Source organism: Panthera tigris, chromosome D3 (genome assembly GCF_018350195.1).
Source record: "Panthera tigris isolate Pti1 chromosome D3, P.tigris_Pti1_mat1.1, whole genome shotgun sequence".
NCBI classification, from domain to species: Eukaryota; Metazoa; Chordata; class Mammalia; order Carnivora; family Felidae; genus Panthera; species Panthera tigris.
In genome coordinates, this window is record NC_056671.1 from 17074965 (window position 1) to 17091437 (window position 16473).

The 16473-nt window shown below is 48.4% G+C and overlaps 3 long non-coding RNA genes across 3 annotated transcripts; 2 read left to right on the plus strand and 1 right to left on the minus strand.

Moving 5' to 3' along the window:
* Nucleotides 1–336: 336 nt before the first annotated feature.
* On the minus strand, nucleotides 337–15962 carry LOC122232740. The gene is made up of 3 exons (XR_006210129.1): nucleotides 15875–15962; nucleotides 9787–9888; nucleotides 337–431 (listed from the first exon to the last, which is right to left on the minus strand). It is a non-coding gene; the product is annotated as an uncharacterized LOC122232740 (long non-coding RNA).
* Nucleotides 4433–8335, plus strand: LOC122232742. Its single transcript, XR_006210131.1, has 3 exons — nucleotides 4433–4575; nucleotides 5114–5232; nucleotides 8197–8335. It is a non-coding gene; the product is annotated as an uncharacterized LOC122232742 (long non-coding RNA).
* On the plus strand, nucleotides 12165–16432 carry LOC122232741. The gene is made up of 3 exons (XR_006210130.1): nucleotides 12165–12300; nucleotides 14837–16271; nucleotides 16392–16432. It is a non-coding gene; the product is annotated as an uncharacterized LOC122232741 (long non-coding RNA).
* The last annotated feature ends 41 nt before the right edge of the window (nucleotides 16433–16473 follow it).

A 16473-nucleotide genomic window follows, 5' to 3' on the forward strand; every position in this document is an offset into this window, starting at 1 on the left:
GCCGGTCTTCTATCTAGCCTGCTGGGGTTAGCTGGCCTCCCGTGTAAATTTTAATGCAGGTGTTCAGTTTTCATTGTTTGCTGTGCACGTGGACCCTACTCTAATGGGACAGTATATCTCACTTTTATGGAGTAGATGTATGCCAGGCTGCAGATTGGCTTTTCTCTAAATCATTCTCTCGCGCTGGATCCCACTTTCTAGTATATACCTGTATTTCTTTTTCAGGTTTTATTTTTAAGCAATCTCTACACCCGACGTGGGGCTCAACCTCACAACCCCGAGGTCAAGAGTCGCACGCTCTACCGACTAAACCAGCCAGGCACCCCTGTATATACCTGTATTGATACGGGCAACAAATGTTTATTGAGCACCTAGTATGGTCCTGCCGCTGTGTTCTCCACAAGGGAAGGCAGGTATTGAACTTTCAGTGCCTAGGAGAAGGCAGATATGGAACAACGAATTACACAGATAATAAGTTAAATTAAAATGTCACAAAGTTATTATACTGCATTACACTATGCTATGATCTAGTATGCAAACATACACAAACACAGGCACACAGAGAAGTATGGGAAGAGATAGAGCAAAATGTGACTGTTGATTTTCTTTGGATGATGGGTATATTGAACAGGATTCTTTCAGTTGCAAGACTCAAACGCAATTTAAACTCAGTTAAGTAGGGAAAGGGATTTGTTGTCTCGTGTATTAAGCTGAATGATATGAAATTGTCTTTGGAGGGAGGGGGTCAAAAGTTGCCAAATGTTGGAATTCATATGGCTCAATTTAATAACTGAAAACTCTATTAAAATACTGGCTTCAGGTGTAGTTGGATCCAGGTGCTCAGACAATGTCAGAAATCTCTCTCTCCCTATGTCTCAGCTCTCCTTTCTTCTGTGGAGTTGGCTTCATTCTCAGGCAAACTCTCCACACACTGAGGCAAGACTGGCCACTTCCTGCTCCCAACCTCTTTGCAACTTAGGACAAGTAAAAAGAAAAAAAAAAAGAAGAAGAAAAGCCTCTTTCTCTCCGATTCCAGGGAAAGTTCTGGGCAGAGCTCTAATTGGCCGGGATTAGTTGTGCTCCCTTCCGTGAACCAATCACTGTGGCCAGGGCTGGGATGCTCTAATTGGCCATTTCTGGGTCACGTGCTCCTCCCCTCACCCCACCCCCACCCCCACCCCCACCCCCAGCCTGGGGGTTGGCGTCAGCCGCTAATTAGCTGGGTGGAGAGTGGGACATGTATGGTTTTAAATTTGAGCACGGCTACTAGATGAAATGGAAAGACATGGCTGCCTCAGAAAGATTTCAAGCAATTTTTTTTCTTTATTCGTTTTTTTTTTTTTTTTGCCTCTCTACGTTTCCTAAATTTCTACAATGAACATGAATTACTTGCAGAAAAACATTCTCAAGTTATTAGAAAGAAACCCAAAGGTATTGAAAATGGAATTTGGACGCGAATGTGGCCTGGCGTTATTCCAGGCCAATAATGGCTTTCTGTGTTATCCTCCAGGTACGATTTGCATTTTAACCAGAGTCAAAACACCGTGACTCCAAGGAGAGTGTAATGAAGGAATTTAGGGCACAGAGCGAGCCCAGGAGGCCCTGGAGCCCATTGTCTGCCTTCTCTAGGGCCATATTGCCACGAGATCCGGTTGACCTTGAAAAGCTTTCACGCGGATTAAATCAACAACCTCAGAAGTGGTGTTTAGCTCTGAAACTCGGTTTCCTCACCTGCCAGGTGAGGGTAATAACAGTTCCTTCCTTACAGGATTGCTGTGAGATTAGCGAGCCAGCACAGGTAAGCACAGCCCTAAAACAATGGTCACCCCGTTCCTGCTCCTCCAGAAGGCCCTCTTCCCAGGCAGGCCGTGGGGGACTGAGCAAAGCTGAATTCAAAGCCAGCCCTGCCATGTACCAGCTGTGTGGCCTCCCACAGGACATGAACCCTCATGGCATCTGAGTTCCCTCACCTGAAAACTGGGCATGAAATTATTCTCGGTGCAGAACTGAGAGAATCTGACAGGGTAGCATTAAAAAAATTTTTTTTAAGTTTATTCTGAGAGAGATTGAGAGCAGGAGTGGGGGAGGGAGAGAGAGAGAGAGAGAGAGAGAGAGAGAATCCCAAGCAGACTCTGCACTGACAGTGTGTAGCCTGATGTGGGGCTCAAACTCATGAACCTGTGAGATCATGACCTGAGCCGAGATCAAAAGTCAGACAGTTAACCCCACCGACTGAGCCACCCAGGCACCCCGCCAGGGTAGCATTTTAATAAAACAACTTGATGCTTAGTGGACACTCTGTAGACGTTTGCTATTGTTCCCTTTCTGGTGACTTTTAACCTCTTTCCCAGAATCATCAACACAGATCACATCCGTGTAATTAGAGACCGTGTTTTAGAAATATATTTACATGCATAACTATGATCATTACATAACACAGCGAGAAGGCAAATTCATGCAGAATCAGCAAGTTCCTAGGCTATGATTTTAAAGATGTTGATTTCCTTCTTAAAATTTTTTTTAAAGCTTATTTATTTTGAGAGAAAGAATGTGCGCAGTGGGGTCGGGGAGGGGCAGAGTGAGAGGGAGAGAGAATCCCACGTAGGGTCCCACGTAGGCTCAAACCCCTGAATCGTGAGATCATGACCTGAGCTGAAATCAAGAGTCAGACGCTTAACTCACCGAGCCAGCCAGGCTCCCCCGATTTACTTTTTCTATTTAAAAAAGATAGGGGTGCCTGGGTGGCTCAGTCGGTTAAGCGTCCGACTTCAGCTCAGGTCACGATCTCACGGTCCATGAGTTTGAGCCCCGCGTCGGGCTCTGTGCTGACAGCTCAGAGCCTGGAGCCTGTTTCAGATTCTGTGTCTCCCTCTCTCTCTGCCCCTCCCCCGTTCATGCTCTGTCTCTCTCTGTTTCAAAAATAAATAAAAAACGTTAAAAAAATTTAAAAAAATAAAAAAGATATACGTCCAGCTGTTCCAAAATGCTAAATTACCAAAGGTGTTTACTTATAAAATTTTCTGAAGCATGACTTGGGGGCTGATATTTCACACCTTGAGTTGTCTGTCCATCCATCCATTCATCTTTCCTTTTCTTCCTTCCTTTCCTCCTTCCTTCTTTCTTTCCTGCCATCCTTCCACCCATCCATCCATTCATGAATCCATATGGCCATCCAGTCATTCATCCATATATCCATTAATCCATTCATCTGTTCATTCACCCATCCATCCACACACACACCCACCCCCATTCATCCCTTCAACATATAATGGATGCTGTGTGCCAAGTCCTTGTTCTGGATGCTGGGCACACAGTGACAAATAGGACAAACACGGTTCCTGACCTCACCGAACTTACTCCAGGTTCCTGGGAAGCAGAACGTGACTGAAAAGGCTGAGGCTGAGCACTGATCCGGGGACTCAGCTTGGTCCCCAGGGGGGTGAGGTGGTCCTCTGGGACACCAGGTGAGTCATTCTCTGCTGTGGAAGCCCCTCCCTGCAGGTGGATCCATGAACCACCCAGGAATGGTTAGCGTGGGTGGGATTTTTAACAGGAAGAGGTGGATGTCCTTGTGTGCAGGGGCCTTGAGCCATCAACTGGCATGTTCACGTGATGTCACTTTTTTACACCCGAAATTTAAGATTGGGCTTATACCCATTTAAAAAAATTTTTTTTAACGTTTATTCCCTTTTTGAGAGACTGAGACAGAGTGCGAGCAGGGCAGGGGCAGAGAGAGAGGGAGACACAGAATCGGAAGCAGGCTTCAGGCTCTGAGCTGTCAGCACAGAGCCCGACATGGGGCTTGAACCCACGAACTGTGAGATCGTGACCTGAGCCCAAGTCAGACACTTAACCGGCTGAGCCACCCAGGCACTCTGGGCTTATACCCATTTTGAGTAGACCCTCACCCTCCTGAGTTTAGCTTCAACTAATCTGAATGGGGTTTTGTTACAGCCAGCATGCCCTTACTGCAGCCCGTGAGGATTATTTTGCTTAATCTTTGTACCAGCACTGCGAAGCTGGATCCGTTACTGACACCAACTTAGAGAAGAGGAAAGACAATCTCAGACAGGTAAAGTGGCTTGGCCTGGGTCAGACACTCAGAGGCGGGGCTTGTGCCCAAGTCCTAAGCTGGATTTGAAGGCGAATGTAGGGGAGGGCACTCCAGGCGGCATCAATTGCGTGCAGGGGAGCTGGGAGAGGGCCCACGGGCATTGCCTTGCAGTTCTGCGCAGGGAGGAGATCGAGGACGTGAACTAGGCACACAGATCTGATTGCCGCTCTCCCCAAGCACATTGGGCCCCTGTGTGCTGGAGAATGCCGACCTAGAGGAGGGTTACTCCACACTGCCCCATTATGAGCACACACCACACTCCCCCCCCCCCACCCCCCCCCCCACCCCCCGCTACCCTGGCGGAGGCTCGTGCAGTGACAGCTCTTATGACAGCCTGGACCAGGGGCCTTTTTCTGCAAACAGATTACATCATTACCTTGAGAGACGCTGCGTTGTGAGCATGACAGTTTTATGGCCTGTAGATCCCTACAACTGGAACCATCTGGACTTTTAAAAGCTTGGTAATGCAACAGCATAAACAGGCCTCTGCGTGAGTCTCACTGCGTGCTGAGATTCAGAACGAGGAGTTTGCCGTCGGGGAGGCAGCCAGGTCTGATGAGGACTCAGGCTCTTAAGGGTTTAGGCAGGGTGATTTGCTGTGCAGCCCCAGGCAGATGTCTCCCCTTTTCTGGGCTTCACTTTTCCTCCTTACTGAGCCTGTTTTCTCAACGCGTAGGGAGGCTTGGAATGAGAAATGATACGCGTGTTCTTTGTTCAAACCACCCCTAAGCCCCTTCTCTCAAGATCCCAGGGCTTCCCACCATCCTGCCACCCCCAGTTATGGAAACATCGGTTCCAAGTGGCTAGGACGTGATGTGTGTGCCCAGGGTGACGGGGATGCTCACAGCAGAGCTCCGTCTGAGGCCCTAAGTGATCTGCACGAAGGGAACACACAGACGTAGCTGCAGAAATGCCGGCACGCACCGGGGGCGTGAATGAAATATTCTTCTTAAAGGCCAGGCCTTCCCTCCATCACAGCACAGGTCTCCTTGCCTCCAGCCCAGGTTTTCGGTACCTGACCTGAAGGAGACCATGAACAGACTGCTTTCAGGCCGAGCTGATGAGCCGTCTGTTTTCACGTTGTCACCCGGAAGGACAGAGTCCAGAGACATTTCCAGGTGTGGTATGTGGGGGATTGGGGAAGCTTTCGAGCCCCCAGAGCTCAGTCGGGGGAGGAAGGCAGAAGGTGAATGGTGACAGACAAGTCGATACCATGTGGCTCATGAGGTTCTGCGGCAGCGACCCACGTAGCAAGCAGATTAAGAAGAATGATAACAGGAAGTTATTGTCAACAACACAATTGTGGACACATGGCCACTCTCATGCCTCAGTGTATAAATTGGTCCCTGTAGGGAAATTTTGCCGTAGATACTGAGAATTTAGAATGTCCAGACTCTTTGATCCAACTATTCACTACTAGGGATTTATCCTAAGGCAAAAATTGGACAAGTGCAAATATTTGTATTATAGGGTCACTTGAAAGCTTGTGAGTGAAAGCTTGTAAGTCACACAAATGTCTGACCAATGAGACAGATTTTGTAAAATATACTTCTGCCCCGCAGTGGAATATATACAGCTATGTTGTTGTTTTTTTTATGAGCCTGACATCCTGACATCCTTTCCTAGGCATAGAAATGATAAGGCTATTTCTGTTTTGAAACGTGGAATTAAATGATGTCAGAAGGGGGCCTGGGTGGCTCAGTCGGTTAAGCTTCCGACTTCAGCTCAGGTCAAGAGCTCACGGTTCGTGAGTTTGAGCCCCGCCTTGGGCTCTCTGCTGTCCACACAGAGCCTGCTTCGGATCCTCTGTCCCCCTCTCTCTCTGCCCCTCCTCTGCCCATTCTGTCACTCTCTCAAAAATAAGTAAACTTAAAAAAACAAAGATCTTTAAAACATGATGTCAGAAAACTAGACTCCATTCACAAGACTCTTACTTTTCTCCATCCCCATGGTTTGCTCACAGAGAAGGTTCTTCTCGTTCAGCTTCCTGGACGTCATCTTGCCCAAAGTTCCCAGATCTTCCCAGGGGCTCCAAGCCCTGCTGGAAGTGAAGGCTTTGTTTTCTGAACTTCACTCTCCTGTTGTGTTTCATTGTCTGCCTGGTATTAAGGTGAGCTATGCCTATGCCTTCCATGCCTTCCTGAACTTGGCTAGATCCATGTCTGAAACACCTTTGATCCCCAGGGCATGGATAATTGTGGGGAAGGAGTAAATGATGCCTAGCACATTCTCTAACATGAGAGAGTTTATGTGAGGCCCTGCAGCTAATTTCTATACCAAATGCCTTAGTGTCGCTTGATATTCTGGCTGGTGTTGCCTTGAACTTGCCCCACGTCCTCATGAAGGTCAGCACCAGCTCCTGCTTGCTGTGATGCCTGTGATAAAGAATCCACAAATGTGTGAAACTGCCAAACTAAAGGGGGAAGGAAGAAAAGGTGCTGACCTAAGTAACTTTGGAAACGTGCAGAGTCTGAGAGACTAAAGGATACCGGAATTGAAGAATTACGTGAATGGATGGTGCATGGTGGGAACCAGGCTTCTCATTGTTGAAGTATAAAATGAACAAGGGTAGGAGGCTAGATGATTCATGTGGTAATAGATTAGAGCTGGGGACATCAGTATGAACTCATGTATAGCTTAATATATGTACATGCTGGGGTTTTTGTGTGTGTTTCTTTTTTATTTTAGAGAGAGCGAGGGGCGCCTGGGTGGCGCAGTCGGTTGAGCGTCCGACTTCAGCCAGGTCACGATCTCGCGGTCCGTGAGTTCGAGCCCCGCGTCAGGCTCTGGGCTGATGGCTCGGAGCCTGCAGCCTGTTTCCGATTCTGTGTCTCCCTCTCTCTCTGCCCCTCCCCCGTTCATGCTCTGTCTCTCTCTGTCCCAAAAATAAATTAAAAACGTTGAAAAAAAAAATTAAAAAAAAAAAAAAAGAGCGAGTGTGAACAGGGGAGAGGGACAGAGGGGGAGAGAGAGAGAGAGAGAGAGAGAGAGAGAGAGAGAGAGAGAATTTTAAGCAGGCTCCATGCTCAGGGCGGAGGCTGACTCAGGGCTTGATCCCATGGGAGCATGACCTGAGCCAAAATCGAAAGTTGGACACTCAACCGACTGAACCACCCATGTACCCCATACATATTGTTACACACAGAAATATTTATATACACTTGTGTATATGTAGGTCAGCGTGCTGACAGACAGTTCCTGCTCTTCACTGAGAGGGCCTAGAAGCAATGACACCCCAGTAGCAACACAAACATCTAACGCCTGGGTCTTGGTTTAAAACCCCATTCTCCCATAAAAGGAACCAGGGATTGTAGGAGAAATGGCTGATTCAATGACCAGGACGGTAAATATGCAAGGTGAGCCGGGAGCACCTTATCCTGCCATACTGTAAGAATGCGCTCCAAACTAAAAACGAAAAAGAAATTGGGGTATGTCAAAGGAACAAAGGAACCAACTGAGAAGCTCCCAGGGGCCCAAGCTGGGACAATGTGAACCAGATAAATAAAGAATTATTGGATTATAACTCAACGTGTAAAACAAATAGCCATGAGTCCATACTGATATAAATAAATGATTGAATAACTTAAATGGGAAAGAGACACAAGTATCCCATGCGGAAGAATTCCAAATAATTTATGTAGATACTCTGCCCTCAAGGAGGGGGAGCATAACTCTTCACTTCTCAAGTGTGGGCCAAGTGTGGGCTGTGCAGGTTAACTTCCCTCCAAAGTGTACGGGATGGAAAGGGGGCAAATGAGCACCTTGACAGTGGAGAAATCTGACAGACACTACCTCAGCCAGATGGGATCAAGGCCCACATCAGGGGTCACGTGTCATGTTAATGCTATGTATCCTTGATATGATGTGATGAAAATTTTACGTCTCCAGTCTTCCTCCCCAAAACCCATAACCCCAGTCAATTCGTTAAGGGAAAAAAATCAGACAAGGGTGCCTGGCTGGCCCAGTTGGAAGAACGTGCGACTCTTGATCTCATGAGTTCGAGCCCCACGTTGGGTGTAGACATTACTTAAATAAACGAATGAAAACTTTAAAAAAAAATTTTTTTTTTTTGGTACTAATAGAGACATTCTACAAAATACCTAACCAGTACTCCCGAAAAGTGTCACGGTCATCCAAAATGAGGAAAGTCTGTGAAACCTAAGGAGACATGGCAACTATATGAAAGGTGCCATCGTGGATGGGATTCTGGATGCCAGAAGGGAAGTTAAGTGAAAAGTAAGGAAAATGTGAATAAAATATGAAGTCTGGTTAATAATTAGGCATCAGTATCAGCTCATCAGCTGTAACAAATGTACCGTATTGAGGTAAGATGATACTAATAGGCAAAACTGAGCGGGGATATGTGGGAAGTCTCCGTACTCTCTTCTCAAATTTTCTGTCAGTGTAAAACTTTTCTAAAAAAGTTCAGTCTATCTTTTAAAAAATTACCAATTAGGTGCAGGTGAAGAATGATATCTTGGGTTTTCCTTAGTTAACTTTCTTTGTTTACTGTTGCTGTGAAGCGTTTTCATGTATGTGGTGGCTACTTCTATTTCTTCTGTGGATTGCCGATTGTCACGTTGTAGGGTTATTTGTTATGTGGCATTATTGCAGCCATAGCTAACTGATACAATCTTACTGAATTCCTGCAGCCCTATGAAGTATTATTTGTCCCCTTTCCATTATTCAAATATCCATTAAACAGACGAAGCAATGGAGACCCAGAGAGACTAAGTCATTTCCCCAAATTCGGACTCAGTGTCTCACCTAAGCTTTGAACCCACGGCTGTCTGACTCCAGAATTTTCTGACCACCACGCTATACTGTGAAGTACCATGAGTGATGATGGCAGGGGGAGGGGAGGGAATCCTGACAGCTAATTGGGCGTCCAGTGACGAGCTTTGAATTCTGCGCTTTCGTGTAGGGATGCCAGTATGCCAAAGAGGGGCACCATGCAGCTAAACTAGAAATGATAGAGGATATCCTCGGGGCGCCTGGCTGGCTCAGTCGGTGGAGCGTGCGACTCTTAATCTCAGGGTTGCGGGTTCGAGCCCCACGTTGGGTGTAGAGATTACTTAAAAATAAAATCTTAAAACAAGGAGATCCTCGAGTGGCTGCCATGAGAAATGGCTCGTGAGGGCACCAAACTTCCTGTCCCAAGCAGGGGGGCTGGGGTAGGACACTCCAGACTCTGCTGAGAACAGCAAAATGGGCTCTCTGGAGTTGTGCCTGGAAGAAATGTGATTGTCAGGTGCTAGCAGGCAGCACAATCCCATGTCATACATTATCATAATTTAACGTCAAGGCTCTGAATACTGGAGCCAGGAAGCACTATCTCCTCTCAAGAATGCTTAACCAACGCCCAAGATGTGGGGGCCCCCACTCACTGGCCCCTGCCTTCCCAGGGCTCGACCTCAAGGAGCTGGACTGAAATCTGAAGGTTCTGGGCTCAAGAACCAGGTTTGACTTCTGGCCCGGCTGACTGTGCTGTGCGGCCTGGGGCAAGTCAGCTCAGTGCTCTGGTCCTTGGTTTGTTCATTAGAAAATGAGAACCATAGCCCTTGCCCTACTGACCTCACGGAATTTTCCAGTGGATAAATCATAGTACTGATGGTTACCGCACACTCTCCACATACCAGAATTTTGCATGCATCGACTCTTTGAATACTCACAGCAATCTCAATGGGCGGGTGCTTATACTATCCTTGTTGTACAGATGGAAAAACAGGTCTGGAGGCAAAAACAGACTGGTCACTTGCCTGAGGTCACCCAGCCTGCAAAGATTAAGTCAGAATTTAGAGCCCATCTTGTTCACCAAAGAGGATGTCACTCACCATATTCCCATATGATGCTAGACGGAAAAAAAAGCTTGAGGGACTTGGGACCCTTGGGGAAGAAATTGGCGGGGGGGGGGGGGGGGGGGGGGCAGGCTGGAGAAGCAGGATAGGTTGGGCGTGGTTACCAGCCAGGGCTTGGTCCTTATCGCCGGTTGGGGGTTTGGAGAAGCAAGGTGCAGAGAGAAACCAGCCTGAGTGGACAAAGCTGGCAGAGGGGACAAAAGAGAGTTGTGGCAGCTGCCCAAAAATAATGCAAATCTGGTGAAGACAGAAACACCGGAAGGGAAGTTTTAGGAAGCTTTGCTCACAGATGGGCTCTGTAATCTCCATCCTCTGGCCTCCGCTACACCTGCAGTAAAATCCCCGGGTTTTGCCAATGCCTTAAGAGGTGAATCCAGGTGCGCTTTGGATTTTGACAGCCTGAGACTGGCCACAGAGTGGCCAGGGGGCCGACCCCATTCCTCCGCCCTGGGCTCCTTGGCATGAGCCTGCCTCAGGCCCAGGACAGCCCCAGGGAGTCCGCAGGCTGCGGTTTCCAGAAGCTCTGGCTCTGAGGCCATCAAGGACAACAGATTTGGTTTTTTTAAGTTTATTTATTTAGAGAGAGAGAGCGCCGCAGGGGAGGGGCAGAGAGAAAGGGAGAGAGAGAATCCCAAGCAGGCTCTGTGCCGTCTGCGCAGAGCCTGATGTAGGGATCCATCCCACAAACCGTGAGACCATGACCTGAGTGGAAATCGAGAATCAGACGCTCAACCAACAGAGCCACTCCTGCACCCCAAGGACAACAGCTTTTTAAATTTTTTTTTTTAACATTTATTTATTTTTGAGACAGAGAGAGACAGAGCATGAACGGGGGAGGGGCAGAGAGAGAGGGAGACACAGAATCCGAAACAGGCTCCAGGCTCTGAGCTGTCAGCACAGAGCCCGACGCGGGGCTCGAACTCACAAACCACGAGATCGTGACCTGAGCCGAAGTCGGACGCTCAACCGACCGAGCCACCCAGGCGCCCCAGGACAACAGCTTTTTAAAGGAGTTAACTGTTGGGGCGCCTGGGTGGCTCAGTCGGTTGGGCGGCCAACTTCGGCTCAGGTCACGATCTCTCGGTCCGTGAGTTCAAGCCCCGCGTCGGGCTCTGTGCTGACAGCTCAGAGCCTGGAGCCTGTTTCGGATTCTGTGTCTCCCTCTCTCTGACCCTCCCCCGTTCATGCTCTGTCTCTCTCTGTCTCAAAAATAAAAACGTTAAAAAAAATTTTTTTTTAAAGGAGTTAACTGTGCAGGCGTAGCATCCTAGCTGGGTCCTGGCCGAGGTGTCTTCTCGAACAGATGTGAGTTAGAGGCCCAGTCAGCCTTCTCTTTCCCTTCCTTTTACCTTTTTCTTGGCCATTCCTTCTTTCTCTTTCTCTCATTTTCTTCCTTCCTTCTCTCTCGCTTCCCATCTCCCCCTTTCCCTCCAGGTCCCGCTCTCTTGGACAGCAGGATCCTGGTGAGTTGTTTTGTTTTTGTTTTTTTTTTTTCATCATCTCATCTGGTAAAATATGGATCATTCACCTTCCATTCTCGGGGCTATTTTCTAAGCGTTTCTTCCACGTAGCTACACAACCTTCTTCCTTGTTAATGGCTACGTGATGTGCCACCAAGTACTCTCATTTGCATAACGGGCTCCCTGTTGTGGAACACTAGGTAGTTTCGAGGTTTTGTATCCTTACAGGTGAAAGTATTCATTTTTTCTGGTCTGCCGTGTGTGGGGCTCGTGGGTCCAAGTTAAGTGGGGGCCTGGGATGCACGAGGTAGATGATTGGCATGGGGTGGTAGTTCGTCCAGGAGCTGCTTCCTGCCTGCTCTCATCCCCAGGGCAGCTCTGAGTATACAGCAGGTGCCTCATGAATGCTGCCTGAGGATGCCTCTCGGCCTCTATTCCTGCACCTGGCATACTGCCTCAGTGTGCTCTCCATTGAAGCGTCCTCTTTCCCACCTGGCCGTGACCTTCCATAGCCTTTTTATCTCTATGTCCCCCGTGCCTGGCACCAGGAAGCCCCTCAGGAATGGAAGGGAAGGAAACAAGGTAAAGGAAGAGGAAGCCAGAGAATGCTCGCTTACTCTGGCCACCCCTCATTAATAGGGCCTGGGATTGCCGTGGGACATTAGTGACAGAACATGTTGACATTGTGTAATTTATTAGCCTGAACTATACAAATTATACCTTCCCCCAGGATGCCCGCGACGAGAAGCTGCTTTTCATGAGTTTATCCTGGGGACTCGAATAAATAAGCAGAGAAACAAAAAAACCTCATGAATTTTTTAAAGAGCTTATTGGAATCAGGAGAAAACCTGGTGTTCCGGGTGCAGAAGTAAGTATCCAATAGATCAGCATTCATTTCTCTTTACCCTCTGAAGTCTTTTTTAATCCTCTTGCTTGCCAGTGTTAATCCGTGTTTTTCTGTGAATTTCCCTCCAGATCGGCAAGCGAACAATACCCACCCAGGGGGCCTCTCCCCATGCATTTCCCACCACACTGGGGGAGGGGGGGGAGGCCAGTGCCTGGTGAAGGGTGGGCCTTGGAGCCCCAGAGGTGCTGTGACCCCATCCTCTGCCTGTACCTGTAGGGAGTGAGATTAGAGGTGTGGAATTGCCGCGCTGAGAGCCTTGGTGTCCTCTTAAAAAAAGCTTCTTGGCTATGAGAAACACCTGAGTTGATCATCCCCCAAATGTCAGCCTCGCCGAAAGTTAAGCGGTTTACAAGGTCTTGCTGAGAAATTCCATGTATTAGAAGCTAATAGAAGGTCAGCATTTTCCATTTCGATATTTTTTTTCTTCCTGCTGCCCAGGGTCTAGGTAATACTCCCTTTGGCATTTTGAAGACGCTTCTACGAATTGTGGCATGGTAGCTAAGCGCTTGATGGGATTTACCCTCCCAAAGCCTGTGAAACAGAAGTTGTTATTATGTCCATTTTATAAATGAGGAAATTGAGGCTTGAGTGGAGAGGGGTCCCTTGCCCAAAGTCACACACAGCAGGTGATGGAGCTGGGTTCTGTCTGATGTCTGTCGGAATCCAAAGCCCATGCTTCGATGCATTATGACTTCTTCCTCTACTCAGCACGTCGGGAATGTCTCCTCCCCTCCCTTCCCCTCTGCAGACGTCTTCCTCGGTGGTGACTCTGTAATCGATGCTAGCAGCCCGAGATCCAAGTTAGAGAACTGCAACCTTGAATAGGCACAGTGGACATTCCATCTCTGGTTTCCTGTAATTTCCTGCAGCCAAGGTCAGTGAACTATAGCCCTTGGTCCAAATCCGGCCCGCTGCCAGTTTATGTAAATAAAGTTTTATTGGCACTCAGCCACGCACATTCATTTACACATGGTCTGTGGCTGCTTTCAATGCTACAAAAGCACAGATGAGTAGTGGGACAGACACCATATGGTCCACAAAGCCTAAAATATTGACTTTCAGGCAGTTAGAGAAAAAGTTTTCTGACTCCTACAACGCAGAGTTGTCAACGTTTATTACCCCAGAATCTAACGTGATAAATGATAACATCACTCCTATGAGTAGATGGCATTTTTGGAGGGCCAACTATGAGCCAGGCATTCTGCTAGTTGCTTTCGGGGGATGATCTCCTGGAATCCTCGAACAATAGCATCGAGCAGGTGCTCCAAGAGGTGAGTAACTGCCCATAGTCACAGTCACGGGGTCTGAGACACGACCCTTGAGCTGTCTGGCAGTTCATACACTGCAAAGTGTTCTACAGCAATAAAGCACCGTTTCCAGATTGTCTACCCAGTGCCTGGCATCATGCTGCATGCTGGGATGCAGCGTGATACATGACAAGCAAGGGACGGTCTCCATCCTTGGGAAACCCGTGGACTTATGGGAAAGACAGGCCTCCATCTAGATCAGCTGGCGAGATGAGCAGTCAAGAGCTCACAGGAGGAAGAAGCATCTGAGAAGGTGAACTTCGAATTAGGTCTTTCATGACGACAGAAATGTGATCATTGAAATAGAAGAGAGAGAAGAACACCCCAGGGACAAGTTAAGCAAAGGCTTGGATTGAAATAATTGCCAGGCACCTGAGTCCAGGGTGAGTGAGGGGCAGAAGGGAGCAGAGGGTGGTCACAAACGACAATAGGACTTGTTCGAGACTGGAAGAGGAGAGGTTGGGATGTGATGCTGGGGACTTTGCAAATGTGTTTTCCTTCTCTTATCTAGAAAGAGCCTCAGGTTTTGCCATCCCTTTTCCATCTGGTAGGTAGTAGGTGCTCAAGAAATGCTTCCAAGAGTCAAAATGTCAGCCCTCGCAACAGGGAGCAAGCTTGCATTTGTCTGTCCTTGCGGGACACTCACATGGCAGCAGGCAGCAACAACCACCCAGGTGACAATGACTCATGCACCTGGGACCACCAGGCTTCCAAAGAGTTTCGAGTTTGAGGTTGACTCCATTGGGTCTCTGGAGAGGGGCTTCCCAGAAAAGTCTCCTACTTTCCTACCTGTGCTCAGATGGCAGGACAGGGGTCTTGTGCCCTGAAAGAACTACCCGTGCATCATTGATCATTTGCTTGGGTTGGGTGAAGAGATGGGGAGAGCCCGGCCTTTGGGGCCATCACCGTCCCCCATCCACCGTCCGTAAGTTTCTGGTGTGTGACCTTGGGCAAGTTCCCTACTTTCTCAGAGCCTCAGTTTTCTCTTATATAAAATGGAGGCCATTCCTGTGTCATGGGGTTGTTGTGACAAGTACAGCCTGCCATATAGTAAAGGCCCAATATTTATGATCAGTTATTATTTTTACTATGATTAGCGATCAGATTTCTGTATCAGTCGGCATTTGCTGCCATTATGCCAACAGTCTGTGTGATTTATAAAAGCATTTATTTTTTGTTTCCTCTCACAGTTTCCTGGATCCGTTGGGGACGGCTCTGCGGGTTGGGTTTAACCATCTCCCTTGTCTTTTATCCTGGGACCGGTGCTCACCTAAGACATGCTCTTCTGAAGGCAGGGAACAGAAATTTCAAGAGAGGCGAGTGAAAACTCAGGCCCCGCCTAAGGCTTGCGCTCAGAACTGGCCCACAGTTATCTCAAAATATCCCATCGGCCAAAGCAAGTCACACGGCCCAGCCCAATAGCACGGGTGGAGAAAGGCGGAAGAATTGTGTCACTCCCACAGCTGCCAGGATTCCTGGCGCGGCTGCTGGCCATATGATTCCACCACCTACCCAACATTGTCTTCCGTATTTCGCACAGAAGGCTGTCTCCAATCACAGAGCATCTTAGAGATTGGTGACTGTCCATAGGACACTGTATGTTTTGTATCAGTGGGGTTCTGACGAGGCAGTCTCTAGCTGAATTTCCGGACCAAGATTAATTTGCTGCTGGAATGTGAAGACAGCCACCCTCACACCCCCACCGCGGGTCCAGCGTGAGGGAAAATAACGAGACAGCCCCCGTGTTGGATAATGACCGCCCAAATTCCAATACTCAGGGCCCAACATTGCCCGTTCAGTTTCCTCTGGCTGAAATTCTTGGTTGTTCCGCTGCTAAAACCAGGGTGGCTACTTACTCTGGGCACCAATGGCTGTTCTTAGCCATATTGATAAACAAGGCTTCCAAAATCATCTCAATACCAGGAACAGTTCATTTAAAACAGAAGCAGCAACACCACCAATGACAAAATCGACAGGTCAGTCATGTGGCGTCCACTCTCGCCCAGGGGAGCCTGGTGATGAGGAGTATTTTTGGACACGGACAACAGCAGGCCTGGCCCAGATCCACTCATTCCTTCAGTAGAGCTTCCCAGGGAGTTCCAGTTATTTCCCAGTTTGTTCCAGCCACACCACCTTTTGTGGCTTCGTTTGGGCATTGAGGTCATCGAGAGATGATTGACTTGGGCAAAGCAGAGAGTAGGGGGAGGAAAGATTCTTCACTTACTCACCCACTCCCTAATTGCTGAGTGTCTTCAGGGTCCTGAGCTGGGGGTTCAAAGCTGAAGGAAGCAGAAGGTCCACTGCGCTGGCCGTTTAGCGCGGCAGATCCTCCTTCCACGTATCTTTTTTAGGGTAGGTGGTTGGCTTCCCATCAGCCCCCGCGCGGCAGATGATTGGTTCAAGCTAATCCCGGCCGTACGATTCTCTTGCGGATAATTGGTTGAGGAGTTAGCATGTGACCCAGTTCTGCCCAATGAGAAGTGAGGGAAAAATCTGTCCGTGGCCTTTGAGAAACTTTCCCTCACGACTAAGGAGGAGCTGGAGGAAGGGGTGGGTGCTGCTCCCCCGCGTTTGCAGTACGTGCAGGCGTGACAGCCGCACTTTTGACAGCCATCTTGCCGCAAGGTAAGAGATGAAACTCGCTCCGGCAATGGCAGAATGGAGAGATGGGGACTATATCCTCACTGATATCATTGAGCTGCTAAGTCTTTTTTTTTTTTTTAATGTTTTTATTTATTTTTGAAGGACACAGAGAGACCGAGCATGAGCAGGGGAGGAGCAGAGAGAGAGGGCGACACAGAATCCGAAGCAGGCTCCAGGCTCTGAG